Below are 9,201 nucleotides of genomic sequence, written 5' to 3' on the forward strand. Positions count from 1 at the left end.
GAAATTTCTTTCTGAGAAATGCAAATTCCTTTCTTTTTCTATTTCATACTGCCATACACTTTGAGGACTATTTCAGTTGAAATAACATCATTCAGTTATAGTCAACTGCAGTTCTTGCCTCCCTGGTAATTTGGAAAATTTTGTTGTTATCAGTTCTTAATCTGGCCATTCAGAGCCTAGCCAAATTTGCTGCTCACTTTAACACAGAACAATGTTAATAATTATAATTAATATTATATTGTAATTATAATGATGTTGAATTCCCTTTCAAAATCTGTTCAAATAAAACACTTCAAAGGTGGTATTTTTTATTAAGAATTGAAAGATAGCAAAGGATCTTTGCATTTAATTTTGGAAAACAAATTGTTTTGTGACGTTTTGCACTTCCTTGTTTCTTTTTCAGAGAATCATAGAGCCATTAAGGTTGGAAAAGACAACTAAGATCATCCAGTCCAACCATCAGCACGTCAACACCATGCCCACTAAAACATGTTTCTCAGTGCCGCATCTTAGCTGTTCTTGAAAACATCCAGAGACTCCACCACTTCCCTGGGCTTCCTGTTCCTGAAATACCAGCTCCACTGCTGCCTGCAGTTTTGCTAACAAGAAACAAAATGAACTGTGGAAGTTGGAACATAACTCCTCACGGGGAGGAGGTACCAAAACAGCTTGCCTACAAAGGTTGTCAAGACTCCCTGTCTGCACATCTTCAAAAGCTGCTTGGGCATAATCTTGGGCAACATGTTCGATGTGCCTGACCAGAGAGGATGGAGCAGATGAACCCAGAGGTCCCTGCCAACCTAACAATTGTGCCATTTTGTGGTTTTATATCCAAAGGCCCTTCCAGGATTTCAAACATAGGGCCAACACTACAAACCTCAATGATTTTGCTGGGATTAATACAGCTGGGAATAATGCAGCTGGGAAATCAGTACACTCATTCATATACATGCGAAAAAATAGGAATATGGTTGGAAACAAGTAGTTCTGTCTCTTGGGAAATTCTAACATTTCACTGATCCATGACTGAGGGAAAACTTGGATGAAAACTGCAAAAATCTGTAGAGAGTGAAAGACCTCTGAAAGTTTGAACTGCAGCCTGGGAAATACCAGAAACACTTGATTTGACACTAATCTATGCCCTCACAAGCAGCTGCCTCAGGACAGAAAAGAAACTTCAAAAAATAGAGATGGAATGTGGCATATGATGAACATTTTCTTGTTGATTTTACAAAACAGAACTTCCTCATAAGAATTTGAAATATCAAATTATATTCCAAATGATCTTTGATTTTTGTAACAGAGTAGATGAATAGTAAAAATATCATTTTTCCAGAAAGTGTAGTGCTAATTTCTACAAAATCTTAATTACTGAGTGCTATGGTGTGGGTTGATATTGATTATTTCTGTAAATTAGAATTTGGGATTTAGTTTAAAATATCAGAACACTCTATCAAATGTGATATCCCTGGTAAATTGTTCATCTTTTCTCTATAAAAGTTTCTCCATAATGACTTGCATCACTGTAGTTTGCCCTAAAGACAGCTTCAGTCATATGTTGCTCTGAAAAGAGCATATATTTGGATTAGGTGTAAGGAGGAAATTCTTTAGTATGAGGCTGATGAGGCTCTGGAACAGGTTGCCCAAAGAAGCTGTGGGTGCACCATCCCTAATAGGGTTGAAGGCCAGGTTGGATGGAATCCTGGGCTTCCTTATCTATTGAGAGTTGTCCCGGAACAGGCAGGGTGGAACTTGGTTACCTTTAAGGTCACTTCCAACACAGACAATTAAATAATTCATTTAGTATTTTTAATTAATTCAAAGGGGAGAATAGGAACCAAAAAGACAGGCTACAGTATAAAGCATTGTGCTGAGGTATAGTATCTCACCAACCTCCTTCCAAGAGCAGAAGACTCATAATGTGTTTGTGAGACCTGCTTTTGAGTCCAGCATTAGCACTCTTACAAAACCAATTTTAATGTTCCTTGACACAGTCATAGGTGCTGCCAGATGTTCCTAAGGACTGATTCAGTCACAGAGACCCTCTCCCAGAGATTTTCAAATTCTTTCCTCTCCTGCACCATGGAAACATATTGCTGTTGTTTTAGACTATATATGAGTACCAACCCTACCTTGGATTTCCTTGGAGTTAACTAAGATACATAAGACACTATATAAAAACTTCTATTTCTCTTCTGGAATATTATGTAAAATGTAGATATTTCCAATGGCATCTGACTGGATAGTGTGTTAGTGAGGTGACTGCATTATTTTTATCCCATACCATCTGTCAGAAGAAAGAAACAAAAATATTAACTTGAACTAAAATGATTTTTAAGATAATTAACTTATAACAGGAACATCTAAACCTCTCAATGCACAATTTAATTTTACTTGTAGTTTTCCATTGCTGCAATTATTTTCAGACCTATATGATCAATCACCCTATTTTACTTCACTTGAATAAACAGCTGCCTGATATAAACCATATGTTGTTTAACCTAGATGCAGTACTGTTTTATTTAAAATTCCCTCTTGCTGCTTTTTACTGATTTTTGTCACGTCTTTTCATTAGGTGATTTGGTTTTAAGTGGGTCTGGTTGTTACCTCCTTTAACAGCAGCTTTTAACCAAGTGACAGCTTCTTCCACCCCAATCACTGTTTCTCTTTTGGTATGCCTTACATCTATGAAGGTCTTAATCCTGAGCATCATGGTTACCTTTTGTAGATTTCTTCAAAAGGTATCAGGAAATATTCATGTAATAGCATTGTTTTTTGTATTGCTCTAGTAGAATATTAACTAATTTGTCTGCCAGTTACTTCATAGCCTCCAGGATTTCTCCCTGTTTAGGATGTTGTAGAGGGAAGGAGAATCTTACTACAGCCTATTTTGTCATAAAAATGTTTCTTTTTGCTACTCTTTAATTCCATTATTACCCATGAATTTCCTTCACTTGATTTAATGGATTGGTTCTTCACTGTTTAATCTTCCCACTCTACAGATGATTTCATCCATAGGCATCATTATGGAAAGAATTTCCTAATCTTCTGTAAATACTTTAATGACAAAAGTACTTTTAATGACAGAACTCTGACTACATAATTAAAAACCTACTCTGGATAACACATTGGATCCAAGTATCTGAAGTTGTTTTGCACATGAGAATGAGCGCCTAGATAGTGCAGTGATGGTATGCCTTAGCTCTAGGGGAAAATCCAGCAAGAAACACATCCCCAAAGGGTTCAGGGCAGGTTGAAAGGTTGTGAAAGTCTCCAGGGCATTGCACTATCAGCCCACAGTATTCAAGTTGCCAGTGAAGTTGTGCTTATGCACCAACAGGATAAAGCCCTTCCCAGAGTTCACCACTTTATTTTAATGTACAGTGACAAGAAATGATGTTTTCTCTTTAATGTGTACTGTCTGAGGAAGATATCAAATTTTGGATTTTTGCTTTGGGGAAAACAGTCTAATTGAAAAGAAACAACTTCAAGGGATTTTTTTGCCTTGGGCCAGAATGATCAGCTGCATTCTTGTCTGAAAGCAAAAATGCTTTTAGACAGTGGGCAGTGTGCATGAAAATCTACAAGGATGATACTGTCCATATTCTACCTTTCTTTTGCAACAGTTCAGATATAACTTGATTAAAAGAGTTGTATCAAGATACACATCTTCGCCATACAAGTGTCATTCCAGTTGTCTTATAAAATATTTTTGTTTAGCCATTCATTTTCACAACATTTCTGTATATTATCACACAGCTTTTTTTTATCATTGAAATATTTTTGTCTTATTTCTTTATTCATACTTTTTTTTTCCCATCCTCAGATCCAAGAGCTGAGTAGCTGGAGAAGCTGACAGAATTCATAAAAGTAGGGATTGCTATTAATGAAAAATTCCTCTTTGTACTCAAGGTGCAAAAAACATGAATGTTTCTTTAGTAAGAAAAATATAAATACGAAAACAAATTTGGTTGAAGGAACAAGAAAGGAGACAAATCAAAGAATGAAAGAAAATTTGTCCCTGTTCATTGCACAGGAGTTGAACTAGATGACCTTTAAGGGTCCTTTCCAACTCAAATGATTCAGTGATTCTTAAAAATCCTAAGTCAAATCTTAAAAACTCTTTACGTTTGCCAGTCAGAACAAAGTAGTGCTTTACTCCAGCAGGGTCATTGTGGTGAGCGATAAAATGAGGTTATAACGCACAGTAATTTTAAATTATGAGAATAACTGAAAATATCTCCAAGTTTCAGTACCTTGGCTGACACAAAATAACGAGAAATCATGGAGTTTCCTTTCTCTGTGTCTAATGTTGTAGAGGTTCTGCTTATCCTATCATTTACCAATGAAATTGTAACTGATTTTATTCCTAAGGCTTTGAGAAGTGAAAATTACACTCTATGTATTAAATTTAACTGAATGTAATATACAACAGTATAAATCAAATTTAATTGGTGTGCTGTTCCACACAAGAAGTGACAAGATATTTCTTCAGCTGCAGAAAAGATGAAGTTTGATTGATGGCAGAAATTAATAATTAAAGAAAGTATTTCACTGCTGCAGATACAATGAAGGGAGCTGTTTTCAAACTGGTTAGGTCAGGTTAATAAATGGGAAAAGTGTTTCCATAATTCTTGTTGAAGAAAAATAAAGCTATGAGATAAACAAACAAATTAGAAGGATCTTAAAGACAAACAGAGAGAAACTCTCTCTCTGAATTCTGCTCTCTCTGCATTCAAGGGAATATATAGAAAATGAATGCCTCTATTGCTGGAGGACCACAGATAGCTCTGTTCACATCTGCAACAGCTGGATAGGGTGAATTCCATCAAAAGTCACAACAAAGTGTAGCAAAGAAACATTTTTCAGATAGAGATCTGGAAATGTTAGGAACCCTGTTTTAAAGTTAGATTCCTGCCCATCTGTACCTCTGACAAGAAACAAGTCTTCTAGATGAGTTTTGTGCCCCTTCGTTCTTGATCCTGCCCAGAAGAAAAACCTCCTGCACCTCCACAGGTTGTTAGTAGCATACTTGGGACCAGAGGAAGGGAAGGAAAGGAAGAGGCTGAGGCAGAGATGTTTGATTGCCCCAGCAGGAGTAGGTATTGAGGTCTGGTTCTTGATAATGCTTTAGTATAGATTATTCATTGTTCGTTATTCCTTTCTTGATGAACTTCAATAAAAATATGTCCTATACATATTATTATCCATTTATAGGATCAATAAAACACTTCCAGTTGACAACTAGAGGAGTAGTGAGTTGTGTCGGATGCAGTTTGCAAAATTTGTTTCCAATTATCATGACAAATCAGACATTCAGCTCATTATTCACCTATTATGCATCTGTGTCTCAGCCAGATGATTTACATAGAATCACAGAATCATAGAATATCCCAAGCTGAAAGAGACCCATAAGGATCACCGATTCCCACTCCCAGCTCCACACACAATCAGATCATACATTTGAGAGCACTGTCCAGGCAATTCTTGAACGCTGGCTAGATTGGTGGCATGTCCATTGCCATGGGGAGCCTGTTCCAGTACCCAAACCACCCTCTGATGAAGAATCTTTACCTGATATCCAGTCTCAACCTCCTTTTTCATAGCTTCATTCCATTCCCTCCAGTTTATCACTGATCACCAGAGAGAAGAGATCAGTGCTTGCTCCTCCACTCTCCTTGTGAGGAAACCATAGGCCACAATGAGGCTTATGTTCCTGGCTGATGCCTCACGCTCTGCTTCCTCCACACACATGCCTATTGGGCTCACACTGACCCAGCTTAATGTACCATGATGATATGAGGTGACCTTTACAATATCCAGAGCATCCTCTAGAGCTCACGCTTTACAGTAACACTCCTTTCACTATTACCTTTTTGTGAAAGTTTTCCAGGATAAATTATGTTAGAAATGAGAACATTATAAACTACTGGAAGTGCAGAGTAAGAGAAATCTTCTGAATCAGGCCCAAATTCAGTGAAATATCAATTTACAGAACAAATATTTTTGATGCTACCGGGCCACAAGCTTACAGTAAGGTACACAGTCCAGTACTCACTGCCAGGAATGGAATTTTCCATGTTTCAGCAGTGTGCAGTTCACATTGATGTTGAATACAGAATTTTTTAAGCTAATACAGTAGAGAACTCATTTAATAAGATTTCATCATTTATAAACATCATAATGACTGAACTGAATATTTTCAACTCAGTGTGCCTTTGATATGAGACACTGTTTTGGACACTAGTGAATAAATTTTCATTTGGCATTCTACAGTGCATGGACTTTATTTTTCCAATAATCAATGGTCATTGTTTAATAAACCATCATAAATAAAATAAAATTAATATCTGGATTGTAATTTTATTATTGCCAAAATACACTATTGCTATTTTGTGGGGCTTTTTTCATTTTAAAAAATGAAAAAAAAAATTATTTCAGATAGGGTGAAGGAATAAGGAAGCAAGTAAAGGACCAGAACTGGAGACATGCTGACTGTTACACTGCATACAGTGGGGATGCAGCCACACCTACAAGGAGCATCTTAGCCCTGGGCTATGATTCCTGCCTCTGGACCAAGTTATGTTAAAAAGTGGGAAGTGCAGGCAATTAATGTTTTCTGTTTTTCATCTTGCATGGAAAAAATGTACAAGCTGCCCTAGGGAGATCTGCTTCTTAGCAGATAAGGTTCCGGAATGAAGTCTTGCTGGTGGGCATGATGATAACATATTGCCTTCCCTGCCTTCCAGGTTAAGAGTTAATAAGGCAGCTCCAAAAGCACACCTTCAGACATGAAGCCAGCCAGAAAGGAAAATGAATTCTTGCTATGTTTCAGTTGTTATCTCCACATCAATTCTTATATTTTCCCCTTCTTCTCTTTGTCTCTCATTCTTTATCCTCTTGCGTTCTTTTATTTTATTCTCATCTTTGCTTTTCTCCTTGCTCTTCCTGCCACTCACCTGCAGGAATCTCAATCACAAGTGTACTGCAGTTGGAGCACTGCATAGTCTAAGAAGGGGCAGCTCTGGTCCTACTGAGGGAAGTCCCTGCATGCAAGCTTCATGCCCTTGCTTTCTTCTCCCTCTTTTCTTCTCACAAGAAACAGCGAGTCCTCTTAGAATCATAGACCAAATCTGACATGCCAATGTTAATTCTCAGACACTCACCACTGACTGTTTCTATTCATGTTAAGTCTGTGACATTTTTCCACAGAAGTGCTGTTTCAGTTCCTTGAGAGGTGATACTGCACATCTCTTACCTATTTAAAGGTGTCTGTGTTCTGTGAAACAGCGTTTTCCTCATAATTTTGAGGGTGTCCACATCTCTCTTGTAAAGAGCCAGATTATGACAGCTTTATGGTGGGCACTCACTTCCTGAGCAACCCCATTGAGACCACTGGAACTACTGAAGTAGGAGATCACCCAGCTTAGGAAAGTTCATTTTATTAAGGGATCTAAGTCAGTTATTTTGCATTTTAAGAGAGAGAACCAGAGGGAATAGCAAGAAGTTGTGAAAGGGGAGGTTCATGTTGGATATCAGGAGGTTCTTCAGAGGATGACCATGCACTGGAAAAGGCTCCCCAGGGCAGCAGACATGGCACCAACCTTGCTGGAGTTCTAGAAGCGTCCAGGCAACACTCTCAGACACATGGTCTGAGTTTTGGGTGGTCTTGTGTGGAGCCACAGTTTGATTTGATGATCCTCATGAGTCCCCTCCAACTTCAGATATTTTATGATTCTATTATTTTGGTCTGTCCACTGTGCTTTGGCTTGTTAAGATTTAGCAAATTTATGCTGAAGAGCACATTTCATTCTCCATGCTGAAGTTACAAATATTTTGCATGCATCCCATCCCTGTAACATGGCTGCACTTCATCACAAAATACACAATAACTGGTTTAGCCCCTTCAGTACCACAACTGGTTCTCCCATTGGAAAGCATCTCACTGTTATCTCACTTGCTCTTGAGCTTCGTGGAACAGCTTCTTTACCCAAGAGTGCAAAAAAGTTTCAAGTACAAAACTGCTCTAAGGTTTATTAACAGATTAATTGCAGTTTCACTTCCAGGTATAAAGAAATCCCACACTGAAAAGCAAACCTATACCCTCACTGAATTTTGCCTACTTAACCCTTGAAAGCCAAAGATCTGCAGCTCTCATGGAAAAATATGATTTGGAGGTATTCTTACTGTAATGATACCCAGATTGTCTAATTCAGGATATTTATGACTTTACAAGCAAGGTAGGAAGGAGTAATAACTACTTTGGTACAACTGGCATTACAGGCGAGTACTGATGTGCAGAGATACTTCTTCAGTTCATCTGCATGTGTAGTGAAGGTATACTTCTGAAAAGCAGGGCTAAAGATCATCTCTCTTCAGGCGTACGGTGCTTTTTAAAGTGTTTAAAAAGCAGATGCCTTTGCTTAGTTTTTTTTCTTAACTCCTTTTTCTACATGTTTCTGTTTCCAATGGCAAATTCATAGCACCTCACATAGTTTAACAGAAATATTACAGATGGAGTGATTTAATTAGCTTCTATTCTGTCCAGGCTCCTGTACCATTCTCTGGTATCTCCAGAACTCCTCCAATCTCTACAAATAGGATCACTTGATTTCAAACCACAGCACAGTATTAAGCAATGACCATTTGTGTAGCTGGAGTAAGTCTTCCACTACTCTCAAATTAAAGAAGGGACCTTGGCCTCTCCTGCATTATTCCCAAAACTTCAATATGCTCTTCAACAATAAAGCTCCAGTTACACTGAACCTTCAATTTTGCATGGATAATATGCAGTTTTAATTGTGAATAATGGGGATATTTTCTGGATTTTCTTTTGGTTTTCATCTTTCTTCTATTTAAGCCAGTGATGTACAAAGAAGCTAAAATACTGAGCAGATTTGAAAACCTGAGGAAGCATATTTGTAATGTCACAGAAACAATAAAAAGATTACAGTAATTTCAGTGACTAACAACTAAGCTGGCTGTATTTTTAAATATGCTATAAAAAATATGAAAAAGTGCCACAGATGGAGACCCCAGTTTTTTTTCCTTAACTCCTTTCAGCTGTGCTCAGACCATACCAAACACTCTGCTTCCTTCACTTTGAAATACAAAGGCACATACTTCCTACCTGTAGACAAAAGCCTCATGTAAGTGTACATTACATACAGTGACATGATGTCTGTACCACCCAGATGATTA

At 37.7% G+C, this 9,201-nt stretch overlaps 1 protein-coding gene across 1 annotated transcript in view; it reads left to right on the forward strand.

The window, feature by feature from the left end:
• LOC149918292 (uncharacterized) overlaps nucleotides 1-1,212 on the forward strand; it is a 70,557-nt gene extending 69,345 nt beyond the window's left edge. The window contains exon 4 of the mRNA XM_090140114.1: nucleotides 404-1,212. The gene's annotated coding sequence lies outside the window, so the exon portion shown is untranslated. The remainder of the gene's footprint in view (nucleotides 1-403) is intronic.
• Nucleotides 1,213-9,201: the final 7,989 nt, after the last annotated feature.

This window comes from Phasianus colchicus, chromosome 4 (assembly GCF_987193195.1).
Source record: "Phasianus colchicus chromosome 4, bPhaCol1.hap1.1, whole genome shotgun sequence".
Lineage (NCBI taxonomy): Eukaryota > Metazoa > Chordata > Aves > Galliformes > Phasianidae > Phasianus > Phasianus colchicus.